This window comes from Chiloscyllium punctatum, chromosome 49, assembly GCF_047496795.1.
Source record: "Chiloscyllium punctatum isolate Juve2018m chromosome 49, sChiPun1.3, whole genome shotgun sequence".
NCBI lineage: Eukaryota > Metazoa > Chordata > Chondrichthyes > Orectolobiformes > Hemiscylliidae > Chiloscyllium > Chiloscyllium punctatum.
Window position 1 is genome coordinate 15,348,958 of NC_092787.1, and position 14,643 is coordinate 15,363,600.

At 39.8% G+C, this 14,643-nt stretch overlaps 1 protein-coding gene across 5 annotated transcripts in view; it reads right to left on the reverse strand.

The window, feature by feature from the left end:
* LOC140469500 (TNF receptor-associated factor 2-like) overlaps nt 1–13,522 on the reverse strand; it is a 39,748-nt gene extending 26,226 nt beyond the window's left edge. The window contains exons 1-2 of one of the 5 annotated variants that reach the window (XM_072566069.1): nt 13,323–13,522; nt 12,943–13,016 (exon numbers count right to left, since the gene is read on the reverse strand). The gene's annotated coding sequence lies outside the window, so the exon portion shown is untranslated. Of the gene's footprint in view, nt 1–12,942; nt 13,177–13,205 lie in introns of all 5 variants that reach the window. The other 4 variants (XM_072566068.1, XM_072566067.1, XM_072566071.1 and 1 more) reach the window with 4 other exon arrangements.
* Nucleotides 13,523–14,643: the final 1,121 nt, after the last annotated feature.

A 14,643-nucleotide genomic window follows, 5' to 3' on the forward strand; every position in this document is an offset into this window, starting at 1 on the left:
CTTGCTAATCAGTCTCCCATGAGGAACCTTGTTGAACGCCTTACTGAAGTCCATATAGATCACATCTACTGCTCTGCCCTCAATCTTCTTTGTTACCTCTTCAAAAAAACTAAATCAAGTTTGGTAGACATGATTTCCCAAGCACAAAGCCATGTTGACCATCCCGAATCAGTCCTTGCCTTTCGAAATACATGTACATCCTGTCCCTCAGGATTCCCTCCAACAACTTGCCCACCACCGATGTCAGGCTCACTGGTCTATAGTTCCCTGGCTTGTCTTTACCACCCTTCTTAAACAATGGCACCACGTTAGCCAACCTCCAGTCTTCCGGCACTTCACCTGTGACTATTGATGATACAAATCTCTCAGCAAGAGGCCCAGCAATCACTTCTCTAGCTTCCCACAGAGTTCTCGGGTACACCCGATCAGGTCCTGGGGATTTATTCACCCTCAACCGTTTCAAGGCATCCAGCACTTCCTCCTCTGTAATCTGGACATTTTGCAAAATGTCACCATCTATTTCCCTACAGTCTGTATCTTCCATATCCTTTTCCACAGTAAATACTGATCCAAAATATTCATTTAGTATCTCCCCCATTTTCTGTGGCTCCACACACCTGAGTAATTCCATCACCAGATGACCAATCTGATCTCTGCAGTCCTGTTACATCCGATTGTGAATGGTGGTGGACAATTAAAAAACTGTTTCTGCCTCGGTTTGTGGCACTACCATCAGTATTCTACAGTGCTAAATGGGATAAATTTTAAACAACTGTATTGTGTGGCACTGTCATATTTTTATAGGTTATTCATCTTTTTATAGAATTGTAAAAGCTCTAACAACTGATTTTAAATTCTTGCTTAGTTTACTTCCATTCTGTTATTTCTCTTTATCTCCTTACTTGCCCTTTGCTACCTTCTAAAATGCTTCCAATCCGCAAGCATTCCACTATACTTGCAATATTCTAAGTCGCTCCTTTTAATCCACTATTAGCCTTAACTTCCCCAAAAGCCACAGATGACCAGTTGTTACTGAGATTTTGCTTAATGTTGTGGACTTTTGTTGAATGTTAAGAATTGTTTCTTTAAATATTTCACACTGTTCACTTGCAACCATACCTTTAATCTATTTACACCATGTGATTAGATTTTTAAAAAATTTAAAACTCTTATTTGGGACTGGAGTACGTTGCTTCAAACATAGTATAGAATTCAGTTGGATTGTGACATTTTTCCTAGAATATCTTTTATTATGAGACTACTTAAACATGTCTTATTGCGTAATACTAGAGCCAAAGTAGCTTAATCACTAATTTGTTCCATGATGTATTGTTATGGGATAATGCCAAAGTATTTTACATACTTTCAGAAGACGATGGCCAATTTGATTTGTCTAGTCTACGTGAAGATTAAAGTACCTATGATTATTACACTGCCTTTGCTACTCACTTAAACTTTTGTTTAAGGCTCTGTTCAACTCAATAATTACTATTAGAGGGTCTTTAAACTGCTTCCACCAATGTTGTCTGATATTTTTAATCTCTGCTCATACTGATTCGACTTCCTGATCTTCTGAGCCAAAAGCATCTCTCATTAATATCCTTATGTCATCCTTCACTATCAAAGCTATTGTCCTCCTTTTCCATTTTGTCTTTTTGAAATGGCATGGATCCTGGAATATTTATTGCCTAACATATGGCACCTTATAATTATGTCACCATAATAGTGATTAGATCTAAATGATTTAATTCTATTTGTTCGACTGTTTCTTCTTGTTACATCTCTGTATTCAGTTAAATTAACCTTTTTTAAACTTGTTTGTATTGATTTTATGCAGTGAAGGTATATTACTGTTCAACTTGCCATCCCTTCCTTTCCACTATGCTTGCCTTTCCCCAAAAAAAATTTAAAAAAAAAAAAAAAAAAAAAAAAAAAAAAATCGCTGGATTGCTTACTACTATGACTCTTTTCTTTCAGAATAGTAAGACTTCCTTTACCTGACCCCTCCCTCCCATCATCTCAATTAAAAACCTATCCACAGCCCTGGTTATATAAATTTACTTGGTCGCTGATCCCAGTCCAGCTTAAATAGAGTCAATCTCATTGGAATAGCTCCTTCTTTTTCCAGGGCTGATGCCAGTCCCCCATGAATGTAAACCCCTTTTTCCACATCATCTTTTGAGCCACAAGTGTAATTCTGCGATTTGATTGACCCTCTGCCAAATGGCGGGTGGTTCAAGGAACAATCTAGAGATCATCATCTTTCAGGTACTGCACAAAAATAACAGCAGCAGAAAGTTCATGACACCACCCTACCACTGGCCAACAATATCCTATAAAAGTCAAATTCTGGACATCTTTCTAACAAAATTATCACCAGATGCATCAGTCCTAAGTTAGAGCTGTTGGGGAAATCCAAAAGGTGTTTGGTTCAGTTAAGAGACAAGTTGTTAACATAAGAAATAGTGTGGTGAGATAATATTTGTATTGAAGACATGAACTTGTTTTTCTATGTAGCTGTATTCTAAGTTCCTTTTTTTTTAGAAATAATAAAGCATTAGCTACATTACTGATGCATAATGATTTAAATATTGTTAAAATATAAACCCGAAAAAATTGTTGTAGCATATCATGGGAAGGTGTGTAAATGGATTTTCTTGGTGTAAAACATCAGAGGCTAGCTCTCAGATCCCTGAATGTTGATTTGTACAGACATACCCAAATGTTAACTGAGCAGCTTTGAGGTTGTATTGTGCCATGTTGCATTAGAAACACGACTTGTATCTTCTCAGTTTTCAGTTGAATTACTTTATGTCTGTTTTAACCAGCCTGTTTATATATGCTATCACACATTTCCAGGGCAGGTGGGACTTGAACACAGAGCTCCTAGCCTAGAAGTAGGGACATTACCATAGCACCACAAGACCCTATAATTACTTTATAACTTTGACAGTGCTGCCTAATTCTTGATGACCTGAAGTGTATGTCCTACTGAAATTAAGATAAATTAGACAGTACTACATTGGACAGCGATAGAGCAGATTCTGAATGCATAGCCCTGAGGGTTTGAGCAGTGAGATTGACCTTAACCACAGTCAACTTGATTATTTCCAGAGATTTCCATTGAGGAGAGTGTGATGGATTTATCATTCCAGATGATCTGTTCCTGGTTCTGTGGCATTACCTCACTAAGTGGGGCAGAAACTCTGTCTATTCTTATTAACAGTGTTTCTGTCACATTACTGCTAAGGTGAGATAAGATCTGAGAAATATCTAAGTGGCCACATCCTTCTGCCCAGATCTGGTGCAACTAATTGCAATTAGTTACACAATTTTCAATGAAGGTTCTTGGTATAGGATTACATTTGATTCACCTCGCTTAATTCCAAACCCACATATTTGAAAGCTCCATTTGTTTGACTGCCAATTTTGAATACTGTCCCAAATTTATAGATCATCTTTCTAAAGTTACTGGCACACTTACCAAAAAATATTTTTGATATGTATTGTAAAGATGCCCAAAAGTTTTATATTTTAAAGCCAATAAAACATTGTCAGGTATATCTTCAGTAACAAAATTAACAGAACTGTCCTGAATGAAAAATGTACCACATTCAAGAAGTGTATTTTAACCCAAAGCAATTATTCAATTCCCAAAGCTTCCGATTTATTCAATACTTCACTCTTGAACAGATTATCCTGAAAAAATGCCATTTTGCTATCTACAGAACTACACTTAAAGAAGAGAAGGTTGTTAAAATGGTTAAGGATTTTCAAAATTATCATACCAGCTCTAGAAATATTCACTAATCTCTCTTTTCCCAAACACTCCTCAAAGCCTCTCGCTACCAATCAAGCCTTGACTTTATAGATTCCATCTGGTAGGACCTTTTCCATACAAAGCCACTTGCGTGACAGAGCAAGTGACCTCTATATCATCAACTTCCAATATAGTCCAATTTTTTCCTGGTCTATAACTCTTAGTTTAGCCTCTTCTATGTTCTGCCTTCCATTCTAACAATGGTCATAAACAGTACCCAATCATGGGGACTTCTTCTTTTCTCCGTTGTCTGAGAAGGCTCTCCAGTATCCAGGTCATGCACTTGCCTTGTCCAGCTGAGATCTTTTTCCCATGTTGAGATCTTTCTGGTTCACACCAATCAGGATGTCCGTGAAAAATCCTCTCTACTGTATCCTCTCTATCTTGTCCTCCTAAATGCATTTCACAAATCAGTACTGGAACAATGTTTTCCAGTCCTCCAGTACCCCACACTGTCTATCCATGCATGTCATTTCTTTTGGTCATTTAATTCCACTATTTTCCCATTGACTTGCCTACAACTCTTATGGGCACCCTCCAGTCATCTGAGCTCTCCATCAACCTACTTTGGACAGGTGATAAGTACATAAGATTACTTTCTCACGTTCTTCCTAATCAGTAGGTGTACTGTTATGTACTTTTTGAGTGCTTAAGTCCTGCTCCTCGGATTCCAAGTTGTAGAACTCCTGGGAATGTGAAATATTTCGAGCTTCATTATCAACACCTTCTATTATGTTCAAAGTTTGAAATGTTTAAGTCATTCCAACTACGTAACAGAAATATGCCTTGAGAGTCTGGTTTGCGTGTTATAGTATGAAAGTTTTGTGATCATATCCAATAGCTTTTCATGACCCTTTCCATTCTCTATGTCCTTTTCTTTTATAATAAGCCAGATTTGAATTCTTCTCTAGTTTGACATGATATCTCAATGTTCTTTTAATGAATGCTTTTCTACCAGCGTACAATGCATTTAGATGAGTACAAAAACAACTGAGCTGATCGTTGTTTCGTCTACAGTGCTGAAGGACCTTCATGCAGTATTAAAAGCAATTTTAGGTTCTGAATGCATATTAAATTCACAGAATAGTTATGGTGTAGAAGGAAGTCATTCAGCCTATGGTGCCTGCACTGCTTGTTAATTGAACGTCATTAGCTTGTGGCAATCTCATGCCTTTTCCCCATAGCCTTGCACATTATTTTTAACCAAATAATCATCCAATGCCCTGCTGAATGCTTGAGTTGAATTTGCCTTTACCACAGTTCCAGGCAGTGCATTCCAGACCTTCACTACTTGCTGAGTGAAAACGTTTTCCTCTTTTCACTCTTGCTTCTTTTGCAGGTCACTTTAAATCGATGCCTTATTGTTTTTGTTCCTTTTACCAGCAGGAATAGATTCTTCTGATCTACTTTATCTATTATAATTGGTGTGCACTGTGTCTCCCTACAAGCTCCCCACTTACAAAGGAATTATTGTGCATGTATTGCCCATGCCAGTGCAATTAGTAGCCTTCAGTTTGACTGATTTGCTGATATTTTGTGCAACATTTTATCAATTATTACAATATCTATCATAAAGCATTATTGAACAAACTTTCTGCAGCAGCATGCATGATTGTAATATTTACATTTTTGCACATGTCCCAAAATTCATCATTTGCAAATTCACCTCCATTATGCAAGAAGAATTTTATTGATGTCTACTCTGACCCACTCTGCCAAGACTTTGTTCACTATTGTTCACTTATCTTTATTGTTCATCACTGTGGGTATGGTAAACCAGGTTGCCATGTCAACAAAATGTAATAGAAAAATATTTCAACTGTTGTTCCATATCTCCAGATCTATGGCTACTACTTCATTAAATTTCTGATCGAAAGGAACACATAATTGGTAGGGTGATGTCTTTCGATATTTAATACATATACCACGTTCTGACGTAATCTGTCCTATTTGGGATTTGTATGTTTTATCCATAACTCAACAACACCTTTAACAGTGACTTTAATTTTTGAGGAGGGATAAGCAAAATAGTTACACAATTTCCATAATCACCTCTCCTTATTAGTCTCTTATCTGCAGAGATCAAAAGCACTTCTTAGATCTCTTGATCAGAAACTTTCAGCCCTCAATGGAATAATGTTCAGCTCCTGTGGATTACAAACTCACCATTTCACCAAATATGGTGAAATGATCACCAGATCGCCATCTCCAATTCTGGGGATAGGTGGCTGGTCACCAATTATCATTACTTTATATTCTCCATATGCAAATGCACTTTTGCTTTTTTTCATTTGATTGGTTACTCAGCAATCAATGGGATGTCACTCCAGATGACATCAATGCATATGAAATGATGCAGTCCTGCAAGTTCACAGGGAGAATCTTTCTCTTTAAAGATGTTGATGAATTATTATGCCTGAATTGAAGCAGGTAAGTGCTTTCATATTCTTTGACACCATTTTTGTTTGGTTTGTCCAGGGTTCCCAAATAAAAATTCAGCCAATCGATGGCACACACTGTTGAGCTGCATTCACTGTCTAATATGGCAACTAAAGCACTCATGGGCAGACTTAGATCTTCAGCCACGAACACAATATTTTTTTTCTGTTCATCGTTATCCTATTCACCCTGAGAAACACCAACTTCATGAGTTATTTCAAATACTGGAGAATTCTTGAACAATTCTTAAAAAAGTAATATTAAGTATTACATTGGAATTAATTAATACCCATTAAATTAATTATTGTACTAAGTATTCCCTATTAAATTTTCACCTATTATCCACTACTACTAAATAGTGGTATTAGATTAGATTAGATTACTTACAGTGTGGAAACAGGCCCTTCGGCCCAACAAGTCCACACCGCCCCGCTGAAGCGCAACCCACCCATACCCCTAACACTATGGGCAATTTAGCATGGCCAATCCACCGGACCTGCACATCTTTGGACTGTGGGAGGAAACCGGAGCACCCGGAGGAAACCCACGCAGACACGGGGAGAATGTGCAAACTCCACACAGTCAGTCGGCTGAGGCGGGAATTGAACCCAGGTCTCTGGCGCTGTGAGGCAGCAGTGCTAACCACTGTGCCACCGTGCCGCCCTAAAGGGTATGTTCTCCAATTGAAAAAATTTACATGCAAAGTTCATTAAGGAAATGCAAACCATCAACAGTAAGGAAGATGTAGGGAAAAGGGGGAGATAAAACACTCTACCCCCTGTGGCGTCATCTAAAGGCACTTAGAGTATTGGTTGATAACGTGTGGTCTCGCTATAAGGCCACCTGGGCACAAATGTAGCAGTAGAAAAGGGGCAGAGAATTGGCAGCTATGACTTTCTTAATAGCCCACTGCAAACCCAGATTTTTTTTTAAGCAAACCCAGATCTTGAATACAAGGTCCAATGAGCATTACAAACAAATCAAATTACTAGAAAAAGTCAGCAGGTCTGGCAGCATCAGTGGAGAAAAAGCAGAGTTACTTTTGGGTCAAGTGACCCTTCTTCAGAATTGACAGTAGCTAGGAGAAAGTGAGGACTGCAGATGCTGGAGATCAGAGCTGAAAATGTATTGCTGGAAAAGTGCAGGTCAGGCAGCATCCAAGGAGCAGGAGAATCGACGTTTTGTGCGTGAGCCCTTCTTCAGGAATGAGGAAAGTGCACTTTCCTCATTCCTGAAGAAGGGCTCATGCCCAAAACGTCAATTCTCCTGCTCCTTGGATGCTGCCTGACCTGCTGCAATTTTCCAGCAACACATTTTCAGCAGTAGCTAGGAAAAGGTTGGTACTTATGCAGAAGATGGGGTATGGGGAGTAAACAATAGGTGGATATAGCCCAGACAGAGAGAAAAACAGTTGGACAGACAGATTGGGTAAAGATCAGCCTGGAAGAATAAATAGCTGCTAATGGGGACAACTAGTAGCTGACAATGGGTTGTGTGTGATAGTGATGACAAGGCCTGGTGTGTGGGGTTTGGGGTAAAGACATGGGAGAAGGTGCCTAAAATTTTTGATATTGTGTTCAGGAGGCTACAATGTTCCCAAGTGACATTTGCAGGAGAAGGTGCCGCGAGGCTGTGGATGGAGGGCTGATGTGTTGGGAGTGAAGGATGACTGGACCTGGGTGTCCCAGAAGGAATAGTCCCTGTGGAAGGCTGATAAGGTGGTGCAAATGGCTGCTAATGATCCTCTGATGTAGATGCTGGCGGGATGGTAGGTGAGGATAAAGGGTACCCTATCACTATTGCAACAAGGAAGAGACGAAATCAGGGCTGAAGTGCAGGAGCTGGGTCAGACCCAGCTGAGGGCCCTGTCAATTACCATGCTGGGGATTCCTCCATTGAGGAAGAAGGTGGATATTTTGGAGGTCCCTTTACGAAACTGTCAACAACAGAGTAGATGGATGGAGACAGAGGAACTGGGAGAATGGAGTATAGTCTTTACAGGAAGCAGGTAATGAAAATGTATAGTCAAGGTAACTGTGGGAGTCAGTGAGTTTGTAATGATAATTGGTGACCAGCCACTTATCCCCAGAATTGGAGATGGAGATGTCAAAAAAGAGAAGGGAGGAGTCAGAGATGGATGAGATGAAGGTGAAAGTGTGGTGGAAATTGGAAGCAAAATAGATAAATTTTTCAAAGTCTGGATGAGAGGAGGAAGCAGTACCGTTGATGTCATCAATGTACCAGAGAAGGAGTTGTGAGAGAGTTGGAGGACTGGTACAAGAAATGTGCCCCAGAAAGAGACAGGCACAACTGGGAACCATGCAGGTCCCATGGCCATACTTCTGATCTGAAAAAAATGAGAGGAGTTAAAAGACAAGTTGTTCAGACTGTGAGTGGGCTCAGCCAGGCAGAGGAGTGTGGGGACAGCTTGTGTCTTTTTTCCAGGGAGAAGCAGAGAGCCCTGAGACCATCCTGATGAGGGACAGAAATGTAAAGGATTGCACATCCATGGTAAAGAGACAGCTGAAGTTTTTGAACTGGAAATTCTGGATGTGATGTAAAGCATCAGAGGAATCATGGATGTAATTGGGAAGGGACTTGGACAAGGGAAGAAAGAAGTCCCACCCAATCCAATATGGTTGCATAGATACCAACCTTTTCCTAGTTACCATCAGTTCTTAAGAAAGGTCACAGGACCCAAATCCAAAGACGTGCAGGTTCAGTGGATTGGCCACGCTAAATTACCCATAGTGTTCAGGATTGTGCGGGTTAGGTGGACTAGCCATGAGAAACGTAGGGTTACAGGGATAGGATAAGGGGGTGATCTGGGTGGGACGCTCTTTGGAGGGTCAGTGTGGACTCGACAGCCAAAATGCCCTGCTACCACACTGTAGGGATTTTAAAAAAAAAATCATTAAGTCGGCTTTCTCTGCACAGATGCTGCCAGACTTGAATTTTTCCAGCAATTTCTGATTTTCAACATCTGTAGTTCTTTCAATATTTTTGTCCAACGAGCATTACCTGTTCTCAATTAACTCTGGAGCTGATGTGATTTGCCCTTAAAGGACCTGCATTTCAAACACTGAAAGCTTCATGCAGCATAAACCTCTGAAATAGGGCAAGGGTCTCCGCAAAATAAAAGGTATTGGAAAAATAATAATCAGACATTTTGATACAATTAAAGGCTCAATTCAGATGATACTTCTGTCTCACTTTTATCAGCTACCATGACACTTGCTTGCTTTACAACTTGATTTCACTTTGTGGCATATGTCACTGAGTATATGCAAACAGTGATAAAATAGTCACATTCACTCTTTATCAACAGCCCTTTCAATCTCAATCTCTCGATTTATTTTCCAGCAGCATGACATTATATTATTGTGCTCCATACGTGAGCACTGTGCTCATTTCATAAAGACAATTGAAATGTTATCAATTTATTATCCTTGAGTCAACAGGAGTAGTCAATGGTCTCTCTAAAATGGAGAGATTTTAAAGATCAAACAGATCTCCTTATGGGTCAAGGTTCTTGAGGGAGTAACATTTGAGATTAAACATTTCTCATGAACAGCCATCTTCTTCCATCGATAGCAACCAAAAATTCATTTCCAGAATATGTAGCCAAAACATATATCTGCTACCTGCATCAATAGGTACTGAAGAACCAAACGCAGATATACACTATTTATGCATGGCCCTGGAGCACGTTCAGAGGAAGTTCACGACAATGATCCCAGGAATGAAAAGCTTAACGTATGAGAAATGTTTGAAGACTCTGGAGTTTAGAAGGATGCAGCGGGGGAGGGGTTCTAACTGAAACTAGCAGAATACTGAACAGTCTGGACAGAGTGAATGTTGGGAAGATATTTCCATTGGTAGGAGAGACCAGGACTCAAGGACAAAGCCTTAGGAAACCTTTTAGAATGGAGAGAAGGAGAAAGTTCTTCAGCCAGAGTGGTGAATCGGTGGAATTGATTGCCACAGAGGCTGTGGAGGCCAGGTCATTGATAATATTTAAGACTGAGATAGACAGGTTCTTGATTGTCAAGGAGATCAAGGGTTAAAGGGAGAAAGCAGGAGAATGGGGTCAGCTATGATTGAATGGTAGAGCAGACTCAATGGGCTGAATAGCCTGATTTCTGCTCCTATGTCTATGGTCTTAGGGTTCAAGTTGAGAAATAAATAAAACTATAGATATCCAAAAGTGTGAATTAGAGAGGAGACAAAGCAAGGATAAATAAATAAAGACTTGAACATTTTTTCTTTGTCTTTTTGTTTTTCTTTTGTATCCCCACATTACGGCTCATTTTGTTTCCCTCCACAGCACGTGTGTGTGTGTGTGTGTGTGTGTCTATACAGGGACTCAGCGAAGAACCATTGAATAAAATTATTTGCACAATACTTCAAAGAGCAGGGAAAACACCCATGTAGCCAGGGAATCAGTTACAAGCAAAGCCTGATAAAGGGCAATGCTGACTTGAAAAAAAAAGTGAAGGGACAGGGTGAAGATTAAATCAAACATGAAGACTTGAATTTATATTGCACTTGCCACAACTGTACAACTTTCCAATATGCTTTTACACCAGTTACATGTTTTTTATGAAATGTAAATACTATTGTAATTTAGCTAACAGCTGGAATTGGTTCCAAATAGAAGGTAACTAAGGCGGCAAATAAATTAGGTGGTTTGAATCACCAAATAATTTAATATTGATGATAATCATTGTCTGCATACATAAAATCCAGGCGCACATTCGATTCAACTGGACAGTAGGGGCAGTAAACACATTAACTGTCCTATATTATGCTTGTATCAAAATTGGGACTTGCAATGAACTTTTCTACCCCCAAATGTTTCTATCTCATGTTTAATCAAACTTATAAAAATCTGACCAATTTACATAGAAAAAAATGTTAAATGTCTCAACTGGTTGGCATGGACCGAAGGGTCTGTTTCCATGCTGTACATCTCTATGACTCTATGGAGTAATATATACCGTCCAGGGAACTGCACTTTAGGAAGGCTATGGAAGCTGTAAGTTTTATTGCAGTGCATGAGAAACTCCAGTTCCCTGGGTAGGTTAGAGAAACTGGGGTTCAGGGGGCCAGACAGGGTAGATAGAAAGAAACAACACTCATCGTCAGAAAGCTGGAGAACCATTGCACCCATAAGGGAAACAGCAAATGAACCAATGATGATGTTGTTTTGTGTGGTGTCTGATTAGGATCTAGAATGGCTGCCTGAGAATCTACTAGAGATCGGTTCAATCGTGTTTTTAGAAACCGAATATGTATCTAAAAAGAAAAAAAAATGCAGGTGAACGTAAAAAAGCTTAGGGGAGTGGGACTGGCTTTGCTTTTCCGGAGAATGGCCATGGACTTGATGGGTCAAATCATCATCTTTGCTGCAAATATTCAATGATTAGTATATTTAAAAAACATATTACTTAAATATTGTACAAATTACTATGAACTGTTGATATTTTCAACAGAAGGAATATGAAATTTAACACTAGTCAAGAATGTTGCCAAAGATCAAATTAAACTTTTTAACATATTATAACCCTCTATTGGAAAAAGTGTGTTCCCAACAAGCTTGTAAATGTCCATTAGATGTTAACAGGGTCGGAGGTCACTTACTTGTCCTCACAAATACAACCAAATGTGACTCAAGGCTTCAACACATTTTATAGACTAAAGTTTGGAACTCACTTCCCAGACGGTGGGGAGAGTTGCAGATATACACATGTTTGATCACACTATCCAATGTCGATATTTTCTAAGTAGCCTGTTCAGAGATGTTATGACACACTGCTGGGCCAGGTAGGACTTGAAGCCAGGCCTCCTGGCTCAGAGGAAGAGGCACTACCACTGCATCACAAGAGCCTGGCCTGGTAAAAGATAAACCTGCAGGAATCATACCTGACTGACAAATAAGATTATGTCCAATTTAAATAAAAGCAAATTACATGGAATGCTGGAAATCTAAATTCACAGAACATGCTAGAAAAACTTATACAGGAATCAAAACATCAGCTGGATTTCTCTCTCCACAGGTGCTGCCAGATCTGCTGAGTTTCTCCAGCATTTTTGTGTTGATGTCCAAACCAGACAAACTGTATCTTGACCCTGGAAAGAGCTTTCTCGAGATGAAGACAAGTAGTGGAAGAAATTAGTCTAAGAATAGCAGTAAACGAGACAGTAGGCAAATCACCAACATTTAAAACTACACATGGAAGAGATCTGAAACAGGAAACCTGGCCATCGCCACAGCGAGTACTCATAAAATTGATGGACACCATCTTTCACTGCTGTCACAATTCTTAATCTGCGTGTAAAGTGTCATCGAAAAACGACACTGAACAATAACCGAGCCAATGATCGTTATTTTGCGAAGAAATGGGAACGTCACATTTTGAATTAAAAATACCACACTCTGGAATAGTTCCGCGATTAACGGTTGACTTTAAGGGTCAGAGATCATTACAAAACAGTTGTAACTCAAAGTTGTAGCTTCTCTTACTGAGCTGAGCACTGCTGTATAATTTACAACAATTTTTTTTAATCTCAGTGTAACTACAGTTAGGAGGTACTGCGGATAGATTATATTGATGGATGGTACAGCGAAACAAAGCTGTCATTGTTTGTTTTACAAAGTATATGCAAAATGGATTACTTACGAAACAGGCGTGCTTGCTTTTCAAAGTCTCTGGAGCTAGAAGTAGCTTTTTGCTTTCTTAGAACTGCATCTAATCTGTGAAAACCATGAGAGCGAAACTCAACGATAGTTTGTTGAAAAGAATGTCAGCCCCCAGTTTGTGGAATTCCCCGACATCACATGCCTCGGCCGCAATAACAACAGTCGCCATTGGCTTCTGAACGAACAGCAGATTATTTACCTGCCAACTGCGGAACTGTGGGAAAAAATTGTGAAATAACTCACTGTATAATCACTCAAACGTCATGACTTTGAACGATGCTAAAGGTTTAGGACACAATGCATTGAGGTGCACCATTTGTTTGAACTCATTACGGGTGTTCCACACATTGGGATTTGTACCGGGTTTGCTGTCCTTCCTTGTGTTTGGGGTTGCAGCCAATGATGCCCCAGGAGTCGGCTCTGTCAGAGTCACTGCACCGCCGTTCAAAGTCTGGGTTTGGCTGAAACTTCCAATCGCAAGCTGCAGGTGTAGCCCTTCAGCACTTGGATTCTCGACATCACTGACTCATAACTGCATTGTATTATCTCAAAGTTGCTCTCACAGAATGCGTTCCGCTGGAGGAGTTCTCGCACTCAAAAGAGGGGAAGAAGCTTCAGTGAGCGATCTCCAAACCTTCCTCTAAAAGATTTCAGAGGGGAAATATCAATTATTGTGTTTTCATGAGAGGTCACCTCATTAAAAAAAATCTATTTCATGCCATATGCAAAGAAACTGCCCTGGAATTGAGGACTTACACCCCTCCCCTTAATTGGAGCCAAGGGTCACATTTATCTAAGCAGCTAACCAAAGCTAGTATCACACTGACCCCTCTTCCTCTTCCCTGGGGCACCAGTACTTTATACATGATTTGGAAATGCAGGTGTTGAATTGGGGTGTTTACTGCTCCTGCGATGCTGCATGACCTGCTGTGTTTTTCCAGCACCACTCTAATCTAGACTCTGGTTTCCAGCATCTGCAGTCCTTGTTTTTACAAAGTTAAAAGTCACACAACACCAGATTATAGTCCAACAGGTTTATTTGGAAGCACTAGCTTTCTGAGTGCTGCTCCTTCCCACAACCACCTGATGAAGGAGTAGTGCTCCTAAAGCTAGTGATTAGATTAGATTTTGATGAGATTACTTACAGTGTGGAAACAGGCCCTTCGGCCCAACAAGTCCACACTGACCCTCCAAAGAGCAACCCACCCAGACCCGTTCTCCAACATTTACCCCTACACCTAACACTATGGGCAATTTAGCATCGCCAATTCACCTAACCTGCACATTTTTTGAGCTGTGGGAGGAAACCCACGCAGACACAGGGAGAATGTGCAAACTCCATACAATGGCTGCCTGAGGCGGGAATTGAACCCAGGTAACTTCCAAATAAACTTGGACTATAACCTGGTGTTGTGTGATTTTTGATTTTGTACTTTATACAAGTGTTCCTATTTTCAAAATTACAGTGCAACTGACCATTAACAAAAAAAAGTCTGATTCAAGGTAAGAAATCTTACAGCAGTGCCATTTCCCTTAACAACACTTATTTGCATATATTATTTTAAAACCCTTTGCTCTACTTTATTAAGGCGATTATTGCCAGATTCATTTTATCAACTATTCAATGCCACCTAAGTAACCGCCCTCAATTACTGAGCTTCACCTAATTCATGTTTGTTGC